The sequence below is a fragment of the Simochromis diagramma genome, unplaced genomic scaffold (genome assembly GCF_900408965.1).
Source record: "Simochromis diagramma unplaced genomic scaffold, fSimDia1.1 OVJJ01000585.1, whole genome shotgun sequence".
NCBI lineage: Eukaryota > Metazoa > Chordata > Actinopteri > Cichliformes > Cichlidae > Simochromis > Simochromis diagramma.
This window is the reverse complement of record NW_024387398.1, coordinates 2473972-2494610: the sequence shown is the minus strand read 5'-3', so window position 1 is coordinate 2494610 and position 20639 is coordinate 2473972. Positions and strand designations below refer to the sequence as shown.

General features: G+C 45.6%; 1 pseudogene; it reads right to left on the bottom strand.

The window, feature by feature from the left end:
- Positions 1-16946: 16946 nt before the first annotated feature.
- Positions 16947-19063, bottom strand: LOC120720567 (annotated as a pseudogene).
- Between the last annotated feature and the right edge of the window lie 1576 nt (positions 19064-20639).

Here is a 20639-nt window from a genome sequence, read left to right as displayed (position 1 = left end):
TATGCACGTAGAGGGTACCCTGCTTTTGATGCTGCAGCACAAGAAGAGCTTGCCCTCCAGGCTTTTGTCCGGGGTCTCCAGCCAAAACGACTACAAGAGCACATCCGTCTGCATGCACCAGAAACCCTGGCGGCAGCTCTAACTGAGGCCGAAAGAGTGGAGCATGTGCTCAGCCCAGGTGCACACAGCCCTGGCATAAGTCACCAAGTGCGCCAAACAGACTACGAAAGGAGTGACCAGGAGGAGGAGGCCTGCCAAACCACCAACACACCACCCTGGCGATCTCGGCGAGGGAATAGGCGAGCAGGAGGCCAATCCAGGGGTACCTGCCATCGGTGCGGAGAACCAGGCCACATCGCACGCTACTGTCCAGCACCAAGCCCACAAAGCCTGGCACCCCAGCTGCCTTTAAACTAAGGCGGGGTGGCACAACGGAGGAACTGCCCCCTGCCACCACTCTGTCCTCCGAATCAGACTTGCGGGTTGGCCGGCTCGGCCAGACACGGGGACTGTATCTGGACTGTGACCTTGCCGGCACCACCTGTAGAGCCCTGATAGACACTGGATCCACGCTTTCCTTGGTACAGGCTGGAGTCCTCCCTGGTACTGATGGCCCAATACCGCAGGGTTGGCAGCCTACTCAGCTCCACATCACCACAGTCACGGGGGAGCGTGCCAAAGTTAAGGGGGAAAGATCCCTCCCGGTGACTGTTGCTAACTGCACCGTGGACCACCAGTTCTGGCTAGCCAGCATCCAGGACCAATGCATCATTGGCCTGGACCTGCTAGCCAAATGGGAGGCCACAGTGGACGTGTCCCGAGCAATCCTTTACCTGGGCACGGAGGCTGTGGAGCTCCACACCACAGAGGAAGTCCCGCTGCCTGCCTCCACTTTTTCAGCCAGCGTCAGGAAGCCTGAGGACCTGTTGCCGCTGGCGGGGGAAGGGGCCTCCCCTTCACCAGCAGTACCGCAACTGTCTGCAGAGACCAAGCAAGCTGTCGAGGACCTATACCAGAGGAGCTGTGAGGGTCTCCAGGCTGATCAGCGACAGCAGCTGCGAGAGATACTTGACTTGTTGCCGACATCTTTGCAGCCAAGGATGAGGACTGCATGCAAACCAGCCTGGTACAACATGACATTGACACTGGGGATGCACGGCCCATCCGCCTCCGCCCTCGTCGCCTTCCCCTTGCCAAGCGTGCCGCAGCAGAGCAGAAGATCAGGGAAATGGCAGAGGCGGGCATCATCGAACCCTCAAACAGCCCCTGGGCAGCCCCGGCTGTACTGGTTCGGAAAAAGGATGGTACCTGGCGGTTTTGTGTCGACTATCGTCTACTCAACAGCATCACACGCAAGGACTCCTACCCATTGCCCCGGATTGACGATGCCCTCGACGACATTGCTGGGTCCTGCTGGTTCAGTTCCCTCGATTTGCGCAGTGGCTACTGGCAGGTGGAGCTGACGCCAGAGGCCCGCCCAAAGACTGCTTTCTCCATTGGCCAGGGACTGTGGCAGTTTAAGGTGATGCCCTTCGGCCTCTGCAATGCCCCAGCCACATTCGAGCGCCTAATGGAGAGGGTTCTGGCTGACATCCCCCGCGACTGCTGTGTGGTCTACCTGGATGACCTCCTCGTCCACGCGACAGACTTCGAGAAAGCCTTGGCTAACCTGACTGCTGTTTTCCATGCTATCCGCCAGGCTGGCCTTCGCCTCCACCCCAAAAAGTGCCACCTCTTCCGAAAGGAGACGACCTTCTTGGGTCACGTTGTGAGCGGAGCAGGGGTTTCCACTGACCCTGCGAAGGTGGCCGCTGTGAAAGACTGGCCCATTCCGGGCAACACTGCTGAGTTGCGGAGCTTCCTTGGCCTGGCATCATACTACCGACGTTTCGTCAAGGACTTTGCTACCATTGCAAGCCCCCTGCACTGGCTCACACAGAAGGGCCGGGAGTTCCATTGGAGTGAGGACAGTGCCGTGGCATTTGATCGGCTCCGATCTGCACTGGTTGAGGCACCGGTGCTAGCCTACCCAGACCTGCAGCTCCCTTTTGTTGTGGACACTGATGCCAGCAACACAGGGGTGGGGGCTGTACTGTCGCAGGAAGGCCCTGAGGGGGAGCGGGTCATCTCCTACTACAGCCATTCCCTCAGCAGACCAGAGAGGAACTATTGTGTCACCCGTCGAGAGCTGCTGGCCATCATCCTGGGTCTCCGCCATTTCAGACCCTACCTCTACGGGAAGAAGTTCCTCCTGCGCACAGACCATGCATCCCTCACTTGGCTGCTCAGCTTTAAAGAACCGGAGGGACAGCTAGCCCGGTGGTTGGAGACGTTGCAAGATTACCACTTTGAGGTTCGTCACCGGGCGGGACGTCTCCACACCAATGCAGATGCCCTTTCCCGACGCCCTTGTGAGGAAAAACAGTGCAGGTACTGCCAACGCTTGGAGGACCGGGAGGGCATGACTTCAGTGATCGCGTCACCACAGGGCGGCCCTGAGAATGACTCTGTTCCAGGTGGGCATTGTAGCAGTCTTCAGGTCCAGTCCGCCGCAGGGGATACTGAGGGTCTGGAGGCCATGGATCCCCAACAGCTGCAACACGACCAGAACCAAGACACTGCCCTTTCCCGGGTTCAGTGTTGGATTGGAGCCGGTCAGAGACCATCATGGCCAGAGGTATCTGCACTGGACCTCGAGACCAAGGCTCTCTACTCCCAATGGGCCAACCTCACAAACCGAAATGGCCTCCTCTATCGCCGCTGGCAGGCTCCCGGGGGTCACCGTGAGGTCTTCCAGCTCGTGGTACCTCAACAGTTGCGGTCCAGGGTGCTCCAGCTGGTCCATGGTGCAGCGGGGGCAGGACACTTTGGAGTTACCAAGACTCTGCGGCGACTTCGGTCTCGGTTCTACTGGCCCGGGTGTCGCCAGGACGTAGAGCTCCATGTCCATCGGTGCGATGCCTGCACGGCTCAGAAAGGGCCTTCCCAACGCTCTCATGCCCCCTTGCAGCAGTATCAGGTGGGGGCTCCCATGGAGCGGGTTGGTGTGGACATCCTGGGACCCTTCCCCACCACTGACCAGGGGAACCGCTACGTCCTGGTTGCCATGGACTACTTCACTAAGTGGCCTGAGGCCTATGCAGTCCCTGACCAGAGTGCTGTTACCACTGCTGAGCGTCTGGTCAACGAGATGTTCTGCCGGTTCGGGGTACCAGAGGAACTGCACAGCGACCAGGGCCGGAATTTTGAGGCTGCGGTGTTCAAGGAGGTTTGTCAGCGGCTGGGTATCAGGAAGACCCGGACGACGCCACTGCACCCCCAAAGCGATGGGTTGGTGGAACGCTTCAACCGCACCCTGGCCACCCAGCTTGCTATCCTGACCTCCCGCCAGCAGCGTGACTGGGATCAACACCTTCCCCTGGTCCTAATGGCCTACCGTTCTGCAGTCCAGGAATCTACTAAGTGCACTCCAGCGGCCTTGATGTTCGGTCATGAGCTTCGTACCCCAGTGGACTTGGTGTTTGGATCACCTCCCAAGCAGGAAGTGTGCGGGGACCCCGGGTTGGACTACCTCCACAACCTCCTCGCCCGGCTCCGAGAGGTGCATCAGTTGACCAGGCAGGCTCTCCAAGATGCGGGCTCCCGGCAGAAGCGAGCTTATGATACCCGCTGCAAGGGGGAAGGACTTTCTCCCGGTCAGCATGTGTGGGTCTACAGCCCGGAGAGGAAAAAAGGGCTTTCTCCCAAACTGATGAGCCAGTGGGTTGGACCCTGCACTGTTCTTGAGAGGCTGTCCGACGTGGTCTACAGGGTGCGGCTGGTCAAACGGAACAGGGTGGTCGTACTCCATCGTGATCGCCTGGCACCCTATCAGCCCTTGAGTCCATCCAGGGAGGCGTCAGGGTCCCAGCTTCAACTGCAGGCCTCCAACCTGGCCTCGGAGGCAGCTGGGGGACCCACGGAACGTCCTCAACGAAGCCGTCGCCTTCCCCAACACCTCAGAGACTTTGCTATGGACATGCCGGTTGCTGGGGACAGCTAACCACTCAGGTGGGGGCTGTGTGGCGTGTTGGGGGAACAGCTAGTTCTCTCCCATCATGCCTTGGGACATGTGCTGCTATTTAGATGTTCTTGTTTTATTGTTTATGGTTACACTACTTTTAACTGTTATCTTGAATGTTGTGTTTGTACTGCGGTTCAAAGTCACTTACAGTTATTGTTTTATAGAATGAATGCAACCATAAGTGAGTTCTGTTATGCTGTTAATGACCCTCGAAGCACAGTGTAGCATCAGCAAGTGTTGTAATAAAGAGCTCCCCCTACCAGCTTGGGGTTGAATAACAAGCTCGATCTCTCTCTGTGAGCTTCTTTGTAAAGATTCCTCTGCATGCCACACTATTTTCTGCACATTCCAGCACATAAAATAAAATATTTTGTGTGTTTACACTCAGTCTTTCAAATAGATGCAAGTAAAACAGCAGAAAATAAATAAAGTCAAAGACTCAGCGGTCCTGTTGCTCTATTTTCACCTGTACAGCAGGAGTGGGGTAGGCGGAGGTTTACCCTGGTGCAGGTGTGCCACGGTCAGTGGAAGAATCCGCAAGTTTCTCTGTGAGTTTCCCATTACGTCGTAGCTACTCGGTGCTTGCTCGGAAGTTTAGGGGTTTTTCGCTGTAAAAAGAAGTTTTCTTCCCACGCACAACGGACACTAATGTTTTTGTCACTTTTTATGGAATCAAACTCAAAGTAAGGTCAGTACTTCCACGCTTTAAACGCTGCACGCTCATACTCTCTCCTGCACTGGATATGTGATCCATTGTTGATCTGCACACAGCTGTTGTCACGAACGTCACACTCGCTTACGTCACTGTCGTGAGACATTCTCGCAAAAAATCACAGTTTTAGTAACGCAGTAACGCAGTGTTCCTACAGGAAAGTAATTTGCGATAGTAATCCCTTATTTTACTCGTTACTTTAAAAAAAGTAATCAGATTACAGTAACGCGTTACAAGTAACTTTCTCAAGTGTCTCAGATTATTCAATTAACTGGTCAAAATCTACAGTTCTTCCGATTAATTGCTCCTTCCATAATTCTTCTCCTTCCCCACTGCAATCTGGAAATATAAAATATTTAGGTATTAATGTCTCTCCTAAGCTTTCAGAATTAACTAAATTAAACCACATCCCACTTTTAAAGACAGTAGAAGGCGATCTGGCTAGATGGAAATCTTACCCATTTCACTCATGGGAAGGGTCGCCGCTATAAAAATGATGGTCTTGCCAAAAATAAACTATTTATTTTCAATGATCCCAAATAAGCCATCACAAGATTGGTTCAGATCTCTAGACTCGTATATTTCTAAATTCCTTTGGAAAGATAAACCCCCGCGTATCATCTTAAAAACACTACAAAAGACCAAGGATAGAGGAGGATTAGATCTGCCTAACTTTAATCACTATTTTTAGCCAACAGGCTTCAGTTCATCTCTAGATGGTTTAAACACACCTTCTTAGATGAACCTTGGATAGATGTTGAACAGGCATTTATCAGCTCAAACATCAAACGACATGAATGCTTTAAAAGCATCAACATCAGCTCTTCTCTGACAGCATGGTGGGAGTTTCTAAAATTGACGGAGTCTTCATTAATCCCATGCAAACGTACACCTATCTGGAACAACCCTGACATATTACAAAACAATATTATGATAAACTTTCCAGATTGGAGTTGCAAAGGAATTAAATACTTGGAACATATGTGGGAAGGAACAGACTTTATTTCGTTTGACAGACTAGTTACACGATATGGGATCAACAAGAAACAATTTTTGGAATTTCAACAAATTAAATCCATAGTAAAAAAGAAATGCAATCCCAGTGAAGCTGAATTACAAACACCACCAAGTGTGGTACAATTTTTTAGTCTAAAACCCCCCAAATTACTATCCAAAATATACAGAATGCTTTCTAAAATAGATGGATCAATATCCCTTCCTATTGCAAAATGGGAATCAGATTTATCGATCAGCTTAGACTCAAACCTTTGGTCTCAGATATGCTTAAAAACCTTTCAAGGGATCAGAAATCCCAGTTTGCAATTAATACAATACAAAATATTACATAGAGTGCACTATACAGGTCATCGGATGTTCAAGATGGGCTATACATCTTCCAACAACTGCTCACACTGCACAGCAAATACACCGGACAATTACATCCACGCTCTTTGGTTCTGTCCACCAGTTCAGAAGTTTTGGCGTGAGATATGTGAAGACTTATCAAAGTGTCTGAAATGTAACATTCCAGCCTCCCCTTTAGTATGCTTGCTGGGCAACTTGGATGAGGTCACTGCAGAAATAAACACAGCCCACGTTGTTTTTACGGCCCTATGCATTGCCAAGAAAATGGTCCTCATGAACTGGAAAAATAAAAATAATCTTAATTCTAACCAATATAAAAAACATCTAATAGATCACATTAGTCTTAATACAGCCTCTGCCATCACATTTGATCAATCCCTTTGGGCTCCTTTGATTGGCTTCATCACCTAGTGGGGGGTCATGGTTTGGTCCTGTCTTTGCTATTGTGGTGGATATGGGGTAGGGGCGGCCTTAGGGCGTCTGGGGAGTTCCTAGGGACGTTTTCCCTGGAGGGCCTAACCCGGGGGATGTGGCCATGACCTGGTTAGGGGCTCTGGTGGCTCTTAGATGGTGTTTTCCTTGTGGCTGCGTACAGCGGAGATGGGGGAGGGTCTGTGCTGGCGGACGTTGGTTACTGGCCTGGTAGCCTGGCTGCCCTTGGGTGGGTCCGGGACGGGCGTGGAGGCTTTGGGGTCTGGGGGTGCTCCGCCCCCGGTCTGGGGTGCTGGCTGGGCCTTGGGGGCTTGGGTCCTGGCTGTTGTGTCACCGGAGCTGTGGGCGGGTGGGTGCAGGGGGCCTAGCCCCAGTGCAGGGAACCTCTGGTGCATCGGCCCAACTAGGGGGCTCTCTAACTGGTGGGGAGGTTGTTATATGTTTGCAGGTGGTCTCCTCACTACAGGAGCTCACTGTGCAGGTGGGGGAGAGATATAGGAGAGGTGGAGAATGAACTCAACCTGGGTGTCTATTGTCTTGTGTAGTTTGGGAGATGATTGGATAATGGGGTGGGTGCAGTTTTCTCTGGGGTGGAGTCGGGTGGGCTGTCCCGGACTCTGTGGGGCTGGGCGGTGCTGCTGCTGCAGGCCCCGGTCCGGATGGGCCTGGGCCCCCTTGCCCTGGTGGGTTCCAGAGTGTGGGGGTGCCTACTGGGGTCAGCGGGGGAGCTGGCCCCAGGGAGGGGCCACTTGCCCCTCCCTTTCTTCCCTCCCCATCCTCAGCTGCCTCCCTATTCCCGCTCTACCACACCCACCCACACACGCAGGGCTTGGGGTGCAGGTATGTCACCAGGGTGCAGGGGAGGCACTCCCCCTCTGTCCCCTTCTGGCCACCTGTGCCCCAATTTTATTCTGCAACCTAGACATCCACATTACTCACACTCTCACATAACACATACATATAGGGCCTTGGGGGTGGGCACGTTTTACAGCATCCAGAGTATGGTCGGTGTACTCCAACCCACCTCTGGCGCTGGTGCCCTACCCTCAATTTTAAATGCATTTAGACACTAAGGGTTTTCAGGAGGAGCCGTGCTGCTCTCTGATGTTTTAAATGCACTTTAGAACAGCACACAGCAACACTACATATGAGCGGGCGTAGGGAGGTTTGAGGTCTTCACTCACCCCGGTTCTGTTAGCCGTCAGGGCTGGGGAGCTGGGAGGAGGTGCTGGCCGTCAGACTGGGGTCTGGGATGCAGGGCCTCCCTGCTACTGCAGGTAAGGAGGTGTTCCGCTTGCCTCCAACCCAGAGAGAAGGGTTACATCTCCTGGGTCTAGGTGCGGCTTGCCCCTCTGGGGGCGGGGTACCTGGACCTGGGATATAGAGTATGTTTGGGGAGTGTGACTGTCTGTGCAGTGTCTATTTGTGTCTGTCTACATGTTGGGTGAGCGCCGGTTGTGTATATGGGGTGGGAATGCACGTCTGTGTCCGTGTGTGCCTGTTCGTCTGTGTCTATATGTCAGGTTGGGTCTTAGACTCAACCTCTCTGGGTACATCTCAGGCCCTCTAAAGTACGGAGGCCTATCTCCCCTCACCACACTCCCTGCCGGTGGCTGATGCCCTCAGACGTTGGTGTGTTGGTGGTTCTTGTCGACTGGCGCTGGACGCTCATGTATGTACCGGCTCACTCCTGGTGGCCGATTGGCGGGGCCTGGCGCCTGTGGCCCGGCGCCTGTGGCCCGGCTGTTGATGAATGGTGGGGTGCCCTCAGGCCTCTGGGCCTTAAGCTCGGTCCTCTCTGGCACAGCTGGCTGCCAGCAGAGCCCGTGGGCACGCCACTGCAACCTCCTCTGGCCTCTGCTTCGTAGCTGCTGGGTGACCTCTCGTTTGGGGCTCCACTCAGCTCTTCCCAGGAGGGAGGCACAGTTCCCCCCCTTTTGGTGGTCCTCCTCGGGTCCTCGTACTCTGGGGCCTCTGGATGTCTGGGGCCTGGATCTCCTCCATACCTGCTTCATGCCCTGGGGGACGGGGTTATGGCTCCCCACACTCCCTAGCAGATCGTTACATGGAGAAACCTTTGGAATACAAGCATGCTGATCCACACAGGTGTGCACACAGGTGTACACACGGGTGTTCACAGACGCGGACTACACCTTTCTTGGCTACTGCCTCAAAGCACATTGTGTGCTGTCTATCTTGCGTGCTGCACAATAGCGTTTAATATTTAGTATCTACTGTTATCTACTGCTAGCTAGTTTATTGTGATGGTGCTGTATTTATTATGTTGCTCTTTGTTGTTTGCTTCCTCTTCTGTTTTTTTTCTCCATACAGGTGATCCAGGTGTTTTGTTTGTTTTTCTTTCTTTCTTCCCCCCCTTCTCACCGTCTCTTCTCCCCTTTGGTTTTCTTTCTCTCCCTCTCTTTCTTTCATTCTTTCTCCCTGTCCTATCCCCCAGTCACATCTGTCCCATTTATAGCAATCGAAAATAAAATAAATACATAATTATAATAAAGATCAATCAAATGGACCAATATGGCAAGGCCATGATGATCCACTTGGTAAAATAAATCCGCTTGGCATCTTTCTTGGCCTTAAGACAACAATTCTGATGGCTAAAGATCCAAACGGGACAAAAAAAAAAGAGATTATGGTCCTCTCATTATTACCTCATCAGTATTCTGATGAGACAGAATTCTAAATGCAAAATACCACCAAAAAAGTGAAACTTCTGAGGTAAAGCCTTGAATAGAATGAGAACAAGGTGAGAATTCTGATAAGAAAATCAGAATTCTGAGGTAACAGTGAAAATTCTGTGTATCACTATTCTAAAGATAACGTGAGAATTGTTAAAGCAAACACAGACTTCTGACTGTATCATTAGAAAGAGGCAACACTGAAAATAAAGGGAAAGTGTCATGATTTGTGGAGGCAGCTCATGTGTTTTACTTTTTATGTGAGAAAACAAGCACAGACCACAGGAGACAAAGTGAGATTAACTGAGGGCATGCCGTTTATTAAGGGAAATTTACAAACTGGAAAAAGCCAAGATAACAAAACTAAACTGAGAAACACCTAAACTGGGAAGAACTAATAAATAAACACAAAACCCAGATCACTAGAAAAAACGTGGAAACAAGGAATCTGAAGAGGAGCACGGGAGGAACACAGATACATCAGGGGAAAACTCACACAATATATACAGAAAGGAGGTGATCAGACAAGTGGAAACACATATGGAAATAGCTGGGACAAATTAAGGGTGAGGAGACCGAGGGAAGAAAAACTAAACACATTTAACACGGAACACAAGACTGTCAAAATAAAACAGGAAACACAGAGACGCTGTGACACATAGACTTGACACAGCATCAGGGTTAAACAGGGAGTCAAAAGATGAATCACAGAGACACTGCTAAAAGGGCAGAGGGAGAGAGAATGGTACACAGAGAGGATGCAAATATGGAGACAAGACACACACACAAACAAAGGGAGGCAGGGGCGGTCCTAGCCTGTTTGGTAGGTAGATAGATCTATCCAGATCTTTCCATCTATCTATAGCGTCATTTGCTTGTTTATTACACACCAGTCTACCGTTGTGTCAAGAAAGCCTAGTTTCTGCTTTTCAATATAGAAGAAACTTTTACAACACATGCCAAATTGCAAAATGCTTAGTTGTGTCTCGAATAAAAGTCTGGAAACTTGCTCTGCTTCACTTCATCAGCATCAATGTTCATATTCTGATTAATGGGTTTTTTTTTTCAGTTTTGATCTACTGCAGAATATTTTAAGGGAGTTAAAAATATAGATATATACTGATAAATTATCAGAATTATATTGTTTCTGACTGTCTGAGTAAAAATTTAATGAATCGAATCTAGACCTTGTGAATCAGAATCAAGTCAGTTATAGAAATCAGTGACGATATCCAGCCCTAACAGAACAGCTGAGACAAATTTTCTCAAAACACCACGTGTTGGTGGCTTTCAACGCCAAAGCACACACTTTCTGAAAGTGCTGTAACTAATCCAGATTAGAATTTAAAATCCTGCTCCTAACAAAGAAAGTTGATCAGGCCCCATATTAGCGTAATCTCTCAATTTAAGATCTATTCAAGAAGTGTGTGATTATGTTAAACTTTTTGGCATCATTGTGAGATTGTTAGGTATATAAATAAAAAAGTGCGTTGTACAGTTCTTCCAGGCCTTTTGATATGAGATATTACACAATATGATGTTTTGACATTTTTTTTTCAAGATCAAATTTGATTTGAATGTTTATGTATCCCCAAAAGTAGATTCTGTTCATCTGGACGTAAGGTTTTCAGTGGGAGAAACGTTTCTTCACTCATCCAAGTGACTTCTTCAGTCTCAGCTGACTACAGGTCACTGTCTTATTAAACAGCACATTTGCATACAGACTGAAACCAGCCCACTGAATGAACAATGGGTTGGGAGGTCGGTTCCTTCATCATAAATTATGCAAACTCTCCTGAACATTGATCAACAACCACTGATCAATGGCCATGAGTACCATTCACAGAGAGATGACGTTACAACACAGAGCGAACACCATCCCCACAGACACAGCGGACTGGGAAGCAGAAGAACATCAAATCAAGAAGCCCCTGAGTAAATGTGGTTATCCCAGATGGACTTTTGTCAAAGATGGGAAGGTGCCAAAAAAAAGCTCCAGCTGATCCAGGAGAGAAGGACAACCGCTGACAAAGCAAAACCTGTAGTGATCCCGCACGTGTCAGGAGTATCGGAACAGTTGAGACACAATTTTTTCTAAACACCGGGTCTCTGTGCCTTTTAAACCCCAAAAGACACTGCGCCAAAAATTGGTCCACCCCAAGGATCGTGTTCCCCAACATAAACAGAGTAACATAATGTACACTGTTAAGTGCCAGGAGGATTGCCAGCATTATACATCGGGAAAACCAAACAACCTCTGGCGAAGCAGGTGGCACAACGCAGAAGAGCCACCTCGTCAGGCCAGGACTCTGCAGTCTATTTACACCTACAGGCCATCGGACACTCTTTCAATGATGAGGATGTAACATCCTGGACAGGGAGGAATGCTGGTTTGAGGGCGGAGTCAAGGAGGCCATTTACGTGAAAAGGGAAAGACCATCTCTGAATCAGGAGGGGGCCTAAGGGTACATCTTTCACCATCTTACAATGCTGTGATTGCAGCCATTCCCCAACTCTCTGACAATGGTATTTGTTCTGGCTCCTTAAGAGTCGCCCCACATGTTATGTGGTGTTATATAAGTTCATGCAATCTTTATTTGTTTCTGGGCCACTGTTCGTTTTAATTTGACATCCTACAAAGGGCTATCTCTCACTACTTCCTGTCTAATGGGAGAAGGACAGTTTGCTACTCCTGTGCCTGCCTATGCTACCTCTTAAGCCATCACAGTCTGTAAGTTGGCAGTAATGTGTGTTTTACAGTGTTGTTTTGGCACTAACTGCTGTGAGTTGCTTGTGATAGTTTGAGCAAGTGAATTCATCTAATGATGTTCTTCAGTTGATATTCGGCTAGACGCTAAGTAGCACTATCTACCCTCAAATGTTAGCTTATTAAGTTCTGTTTGCTTTGCATAGTAACGGGTCATATCATCATCTGATTGTAAAAAACATCCTCCTCACACGGATATTTTGTTGTTTTGTTTACAGTTTTGCCATTCATCCTTTCATGTATTTCAAAAAGCCATGCTATGCATCCAATTGAATAAATCTGCCAGAAAGGAACAACAGTGTGTGTTTTTTCTACATGAGATGATGGTTATCTATCTGCCTAGTTAAGTGAAAGGGCAGAATAGTACTCATGGCCATTAATCAGTGGTCTTTGATCAGTGGCTGTTGATGAATGGTCATGAGAATTTGCATAATTATGATGAAGGAACTGACTTTCCAGCCCATTGTTCCTTCAGTGGGCTGGTTTTCGGTTATTATGCAAATGTACTGTTTATAAGATTGAACCTGCAGTCAGCTGAGACTGAAGAAGTCACCTGGATGAGTGATGAAACGTTTCCTCCACTGAAAACGCTACGTCCAGATAAACAGAATCAACTTTTGGAGATTTACTTACCTGAATAATTGAGCATGCATCAAGACCTTTTTTATGTAGTTAAATATTTTGTATTTATCTGACCATGTAATTCAGTTTCAAGTTGTAAATATGTAATATACTACATTACTTTAAGAAAAAATAACCAGTAATGTGTAATGCATCACTTTTTTGAATAACAAACCCAATGGTGGATACAATCAATATTTTTATTTCTATAATTTTTTTATAAATGTATTTCCACAGTGAGCAGATAAGCATGATGCTATTTAGCTTTAGGTATAACAAGCAAAGAAGTAAGAGGTTACAAGACCATAAAGTACAAACATGCTGTATAAAGACTAAAAAAACATCTTTTGCACAGGCACCAGTCTGCCACACAATAAACATACATTGCATATATATGGTAACAACTCTACCTATTTAATCAGTCTATAGTAACGAACAAGAATTCTGGCAAAAAATCTTCATAAAGGCAATTAAAACAATTTGACTTACGGCAATAACACAACGAAAAAAAACCCACTCTGCCTTTTTCATGGGGACAGCCTTTTACTGGCCCTCTCCGATGCCAGAGTATATGGTGCACTCTGGTGACTCGTTCTTACTCTTCCATCTTGAAGATTTTCTTGAGGGGAAATCCAGAGCCACATAGTTTAATTCTACTTCTTCACCCTCCTGCAAATTATTAACAGAAATGAACAAACTTTTGAAATATTTTTAAACATTGTTTGTCTTTAGGCAACAGTCTTGTTTGACATGACTTCATGTTTCCATGCAATGGTAATTGCAGCTGTTTAGTTACGATCTATGAAAACACACATCTAAAGTGATATTACACTAAAGTAACCATGTCATTGTTAACTTTAAAGGACTTCTAGGTGGGATGTCAGATGTGATTGATTACTAGACCATCATTTGACACCTACTTTCAGATCAAACCTAGTTTTTCTAGGTTTCTTTTTTGCCCTTTCTTGTATTTCACAACATCAAACTGCTTTCTATTTCTTTTACAAAATCTTTAGCTTCGTCGTTCTGTGTGTTTCAACCTATCCAATATTATGATCAAAGTCAAGTCATGCATTTCAATTATAGATAGATTGCTATAGGGGTGTGTGTGTTGTGTGTGTGTGTGTGTGTGTGGTGTGGTGTACCTCATCACTTATTGGTTGGCAGGTGATCTTTCTTGTCCAACATCATTAAAGACTGGTACTTTTCCTAGTCAATAGAAAAGAAGAGATTAAAAATGTTTTTTAAAGGATTATTTTAAGTGCTTGTCACGTCAAAATCAAGAACCAATTGTTTGAGGCATTTATCACTGCCAATTTTGTTTTTGTTTATTTCTATGCAGAATTGTGGTGAAAATGCAACAATAGTTTTACAAAATAAAATTAGTCTGGAAAATTTCCATGAACTGCTAGGAATTGATTTAAAATTTAAATTTCTGACAGAGGTGAATTTTAACAGTTCACCCCACACAATAGAGTCGAACAGAAACATCCTACAGAAATATGCTGAAAATCCACACATTTTATTTAACATAAAATATGTTAAAATATCATTGGTCTTTTTTCCAGAAGTAAAAAACTTCCATCCATCCATCTTCTTCCACTTATCTGAAGCTGAGTCGCGGGGGCAGCAGCTTAAGCAGAGAAGCCCAGACCTCCCCAGCCACCTTCTCCAGTTTGTCCGGGGGAACACCCAGGCTTTCCAAGGCCAGCTGAGAGATATAATCTCTCCAGCATGTCCTGGGTCTGCCCCTGGGCCTCATCCCGGTGGGACATGCCCGGAACACCTTACCCAGGAGGCATCCTTGTCAAATGTGCGAACCACCTCAACTGGCTCCTTTCAATGTAGAGGAGCAGCTGTTCTAATCTGACCCCGTCCCAGATGGCTGAACTTCTCACCCCATCTCTATGGGAGAGGACAGCCACCCTACTAGGGAAATTCATTCTGCCTCTTGTATCTGCAATCTCATTCTTTCAGTCACTACCCACAGCTTGTGACCATAAGTGAGGGTAGGAGGGTAGATAGGGACGTAGATCGACCGGTAAATTGAGAGCTTTGGTTTTACATTCAGCACGATGGACTGGCAGCCGCAGCACCAATCCGTCTGTCGATCTCCGGCTGCATTCTCCCATCACTCGTGAACAAGACCCCGAGATACTTAACGTTCCACTTGGGGCAGGAACTTGTCCCTGATCCGGATTTGGCACACCACCCTTTCTGGCTGAGGACCATGACCTCAGATTCGGAGGGCTGATTCTCATTCCAACCTCTTCATACTTGGTTCCATCATCCGCAAAAAGCAGAGATGAGATTCTGAGACCACCCAAGTGAAAGCCTTCCACCACTTGGCTAAGCCTAGAAATCCTGCCATAAAACTATGAACAGAGACTGACAAAGGATAGCCCTCAGTCCATCACCCACCGGAAATGAGTCTGACTTTTTGCTGGCTATCCGGACCAAGCTCTTGCAATGGTTGTATAAGGATCAAATGGCGCATAGCAATGGGCCAGACACCCCATGCTCCCGAAGCACCTCCCACAGGATACTGCAAAGGACACAGTCAAATGCCTTCTCCAAGTCCACAAAACACATGTAGACTGGTAGGGCAAATTCCCATGCACCCTCAATTATGAGAGGATAAAGAGCTGGTCCAGTGTTCCACAACCGAGACAAAAACCGCATTGTTCCTCCTGTATCCAAGATTCAACTAACGGACGGACTCTCCAGCTGCCTGGCATAGACTTTCCCAGGGAGGCTGAGGAGTATGATGCCCCTATAGTTGGAACACACCCTCCGGTCCCCCGTCTTAAAAATGGGAACCACCACCCCCAGTCTGCCAATTCAGAAGTACCACCCTTGATCTCCACACAACATTGTAGAGAAGTGTCAACCAAAATAGCTCTACAACAGGGGTCCCCAATCCCAGTCCACGAGGGCCGGTGTCCCTGCAGGTGTCCTTGATCCATCACAGCTGATTTAAATGGATAAATTACCTTCTCAACATGTCTTGAACTTCTCCAGAGGCCTGGTAATGAACTAATCATGTGATTCAGGTGTGTTGACCCAGGGTGAGATCTAAAACCTGTAGGGACACTGGCCCTCGTGGACTGGGATTGGGGACCCCTGCTCCACAACATCCAAAGCCTTCATGGAACTCAGGGCGAACCTCATCCACCCTAATTACTTCCCTTCCTAATGGGGATGGGACGATCAGTTGTGCTGTGCAGAAGTCAGGTTGGTACACAGCTGACAGCCGTATTTGACAGCTGTTAGAATTCATATTATGGTGAAAATCAATGAGCTAAGTAAAGAGAAACAACAGTCCATCATTACTTTAGGAACTGAAGGTCAGTCAGTCTAGAAAACCGCTAAAACTTTAAATGTGTCCCCAAGTTCAGTTGCAAAAACCATCAAACGCTATGACAAAATGGGCTCATGAGGACTGCCCCAGACCAAGAGTGTGCGAATCAGGCCTTTGTGGTCAAACAGCTGCTAAGAAACCACTTCTAAGGAAAGGCAACAAGCAGAGAGATTTGTTTGGGCCAAGAAACACAGGGAATAGACATTAGACAAGTGGAAATCTGTGCTTTGGTCTGATGATTCCAAATTTGAGATCTGGTTCCACCCACTATGTCTTTGCAGTGCAGAAAAGGTGAACGGAGAGTCTCTACATGCGTGGCTCCCACCATGAAGCATGGAGGAGGAGGTGTGATGGTGTGAGGGCTGCTTTGTTTGTGACAATTGTGGGGATTTATTCAAATCAGCATCTCTGGGAACTCCTTCAAGACTGTTAGAAAACCATTTCAGGTAAGTATCTCACAAAGCTCACTGAGAGAATGCAGAGTGTGCAAAGCAGTACTCAAAGCAAAGGGCTACTATTTGAAAGAATCTAAAATATAAAACATGTTTTGACTTATTGCACACTATTTTGTTTACTACATAATTCCATATGTGTTGATTCATAATTATTTATAGTTTTGATGCCTTCAGTGACAATCTACAATGTAAATAGTCATAAAAATAAATAACAACCATTAAATGAAAAGCTGTGTCCAAACCTTTGACTTGTAGTGTATATAGTGTTTCTCATGCTGATTTTTTTTCTCTCCTAGATGGCATATTTGTTTATTTGGGTATAGCTCATGTAATATATATATATATATATATATATATATATATATACTATATATATATATATATATACTGTACTGGGTCCCACTCCTGTCAGCTAAGAACAGGAAACTGTTCAAGTGTGTGTGTATACATATATATATATATATATATATATGAATTACCTTTGCACTGATTTTCACCAGACAATATTAACCTCGTGAACATGGCAAAATTCACAAGCACAGAGCAGGTCAACAGTGCCCCAAGCACAGTAACGACTGGGAACTCTGGAAGGAGAAAACATCGCAGCAGACACTTAACATCTCTGTATTTAGGAAGAAAAGACTTGTGTCAGGAAAAGCTAAAAACAAAGTATCTAAGGCTGCAACTACTTGATTAAATTTCCTAGTTATATGGTAAAAGTTAAAATACATAACATTATGAAAGAATAAAGTTACATTGAAACCAAGCACACTGTTGTGTCACATGGCCCTCTTCCTATTGAAAAAACAAAAGTTGTATCCAAGATGGCCGACTTCTAAATGGCCACCATGGTCACCACCAATCTTGAGGAGTTTGCCCCTCACATATACTAATGTGCCACAAACAGGACTTTAATATCACCAACCATTCCCATGTTGTTACGCTGTATCCATAGAAATGGCCCACCATGTAGATATTTATTATTTTTTATGCATCCAGCAATAGTTTACATATCACAAGTTCAATGGTAATTTTTAAAAACTGCAGTTAATGACAAAATGGGTGCAGACAACATTATTCTCAGCAACCTCAAATGCACTTTTTATTCTTTACACACAAGAATGAATTAAGATTAATGGGTTGGCATGCTTGCTAACCTTAAAGTGAGTTTATTATGAACCTGGCAGTATAACCTTAGTAACATAAGCTGTATACATAACCACCTCAGTATCAGGTTATCTTATGTTAAAGTATTTTTAGCTGTTAATACTTCTAGTCGATCTAACTCAAATTCATTTTAGAGGCCTGAGAATATATCTTGTTTATTCATAACAAACTCACAGGAATTATAAATTATAAATAAGATGTTAATAATACTTTAAAAACATACCTATCTCCACTTTAGTTCTTTTACCAAACAGGATCTCTCCACATGTGACCAGAGCACAGTAGTCCATCCCAGCATCAGGTGAATTTGTTATAGTTTTGGACAGACTGTAGTCACATCTCCCGTCCTCTTTATTTCTGAGACTGCCGTGGTAAATGCTGCCTGGATGGGATTCTGCTACACCTTTAAACCAGTGCACTTTGTCTTCATTTGGGGACTGATGTTTTCCATTTTGTCCTTAGACAGGAGCGAACACTGTAGAGTCTTTGGCTCACTCAGATGGACTGACTCCATATCTGGAGTTTGTTTCACGGTGATAGATTTCTGCTGGGTTTTAGGATCTGTGTGATTCACAAAAAGACATTTAATGGTATTAATTGTAATTGTTTTGGTTTAGACACAGTTATGACATAAACGATAAAATTAAAAAAAATGCTTTACCATTCACTGCCACAATTGTGCCATTTTAAATGTCATACTCTGTGATGATCCTGTTTGACAGAAGTATGTTGCTTCATCTTCTTTGCTTACATTTCTTATGGTAAGAGAAAGCACATTACCCACTTTTGTGGCATTGAATCTTGAGTTGTTAAATTGTCCATTGAGTGATATTTTTTCATTAGTTCCTGTAGTAACTGTTTGAACCATATATCCATAATTCAGCTTATACCAGTAAGACAACCCGTTCAAAGACGACACATGTCAGAGTCACATTATCTCCAAGTTTAGCCACAGTTACAGAGATCTGCTGAGGAACCTCATTCATTTCAGTCACAGCTAAAGAAAAGAGACAAACAGTAACAGTTAGAACAAAAGAGAAAAACTTTTTTTAAAAGGTATATTCATCATGTAATGTAGAATATTACAAAGCCTCAAATATTTTGTTTTATATTGTTTAAAATGATACATCTGACAGTGTAGAAGAAGTAAACTCACACAATGTACTTAGAAGAATCAAAGGAATTAATCTTCCGATCATTGTGATACTTCAGCCTTCTCTTGCACAACTGATGTCTTCCCACTCAAAAGATTTTGTGACAAGCTGATAGAGGTTGACAAAGTCGACACTGTAGCGATTGGCTGAAGCAAGGAAAATGCACTTCCTGTAAAATTTACCAAACCATTTACAGTGAATCTAGTTGCTTATCATCATTTTCTATTGATGATTCTGCAGAAACAAAAACGTAATATCGGCATGGAAATACAGGTAGACAACTACACATGAATACAACTAAATTTACATTTGAAAACAAATTTTGTTTGTTCGTAATGCCCAATTTGTCATTTTAAGCACATGATGCTTAATGTGCTTTATGTTTAGCACAACTCAAAAAGGAAAAAAGTCAAATAGTCATTAGCTGTAGTTGATATTATTAATCTTGTATCATTAAGGTAAACCAATAAGTAACTCATATCATTATATAACCCTTTTTTAAATACTAAAAGAACTAAAAGCTAAATATATTTTCTGTTTACACTGGCCATCTTCTGGTCAAAGTCACTCGGCTAGACTCAAACCAAATTCAGTTTTGTTTAAAACCAAAAGACCCAAGTGAAAAATTTACCCTCACTCTCAAACATCAGTGACCAAAAATGAATGTTTGTTTGTTTGTTTGTTTTCATGTCATGACGTTGAAGCCAAGTACAAACAGCAAGATGCAGTTTTTTGACTAACTCTCTGTGAGGTGAGAAATAATGAGGAAATATGAAAAGAGGCCACAACTGACATGCTGCTGATTGTTCTGATAAAAACTGACTGCAGGAAGTGTATGCTGTGTGCAGTCAAAACTTTGTTTAATAGCACATTTAAAGACCAGAGGTACACCAAAGTGCTTCTCAATAGTAAAATATGAAATAAAATTCACTGTACATGGTTACGATAGTAGAGTACAAATACATTTCCAGACAAAACAAAGCACTAAGTAACCTGGGAGCACTATGTTTAAAGAAATATTTCACTCCTAGTGTAAAAGTTACGTAAAATCAACACAGAAATATCAACTGGGAACACCCAGTAACACAATAGGTTAAAATTTAGATTGGAGGCCCAGGTAAAGGGAGTTGCAGTAGTCTAATCTTGAAGTAACAAAGGCATAGATACGTTTTTCAAGATCCATTCGCGGTAATGCGGTAATGTAATACTTAGCCTTAGAAATTTGTCGTAGTTGGTAAAAGCTAGACTGTACAACAGAGGACACTTGTTTAACAAGTTTACAATCAAGAAAGCATTGTAGTGAAGATGTCCTGGAAAATCACAAAATAGTCCAAAACAAAAGTCCATGAAAGGCACTGGAGCAGAGGAAACAGTCTATAAACATTTCAGGGTGGCAACCATGACTCCAGGCGAAGAAAGTTCAAAAGCACCGCTCAGGAGGCCGACCCGGAGGACAGCTGCACAATTTCAATTCAATTCAATTCAATTTTATTTATATAGCGCCAAATCACAACATAAGTCGCCTCAAGGCGCTTCATAAGAGATTATACAGTTCAGGGGCCGACCAGGGGGCCGACGGCTCAACAGCCCATGACTGAACAGATCAGGGGGCTGACCGCGGAGCCAGCGGTGGTGACGAAGCAGGTCAGGAGGCCTTCAAGGTGGTCGCTGACGCCAAACCAGGCGTGGACGATGTTTAGCAGGCTGAGCCGGACGTGGACCAGGCAAGGCAGGACCAAGCGGTGGCGCTGCAGGCAACGGCGTGGAAGCCGCAGGTTGTGGAACAGAAGGAGGCTGGACTGGCTCCTCGGGCCCTCCAGCTGATGAGGGCATGTACTGGTCCTGCATC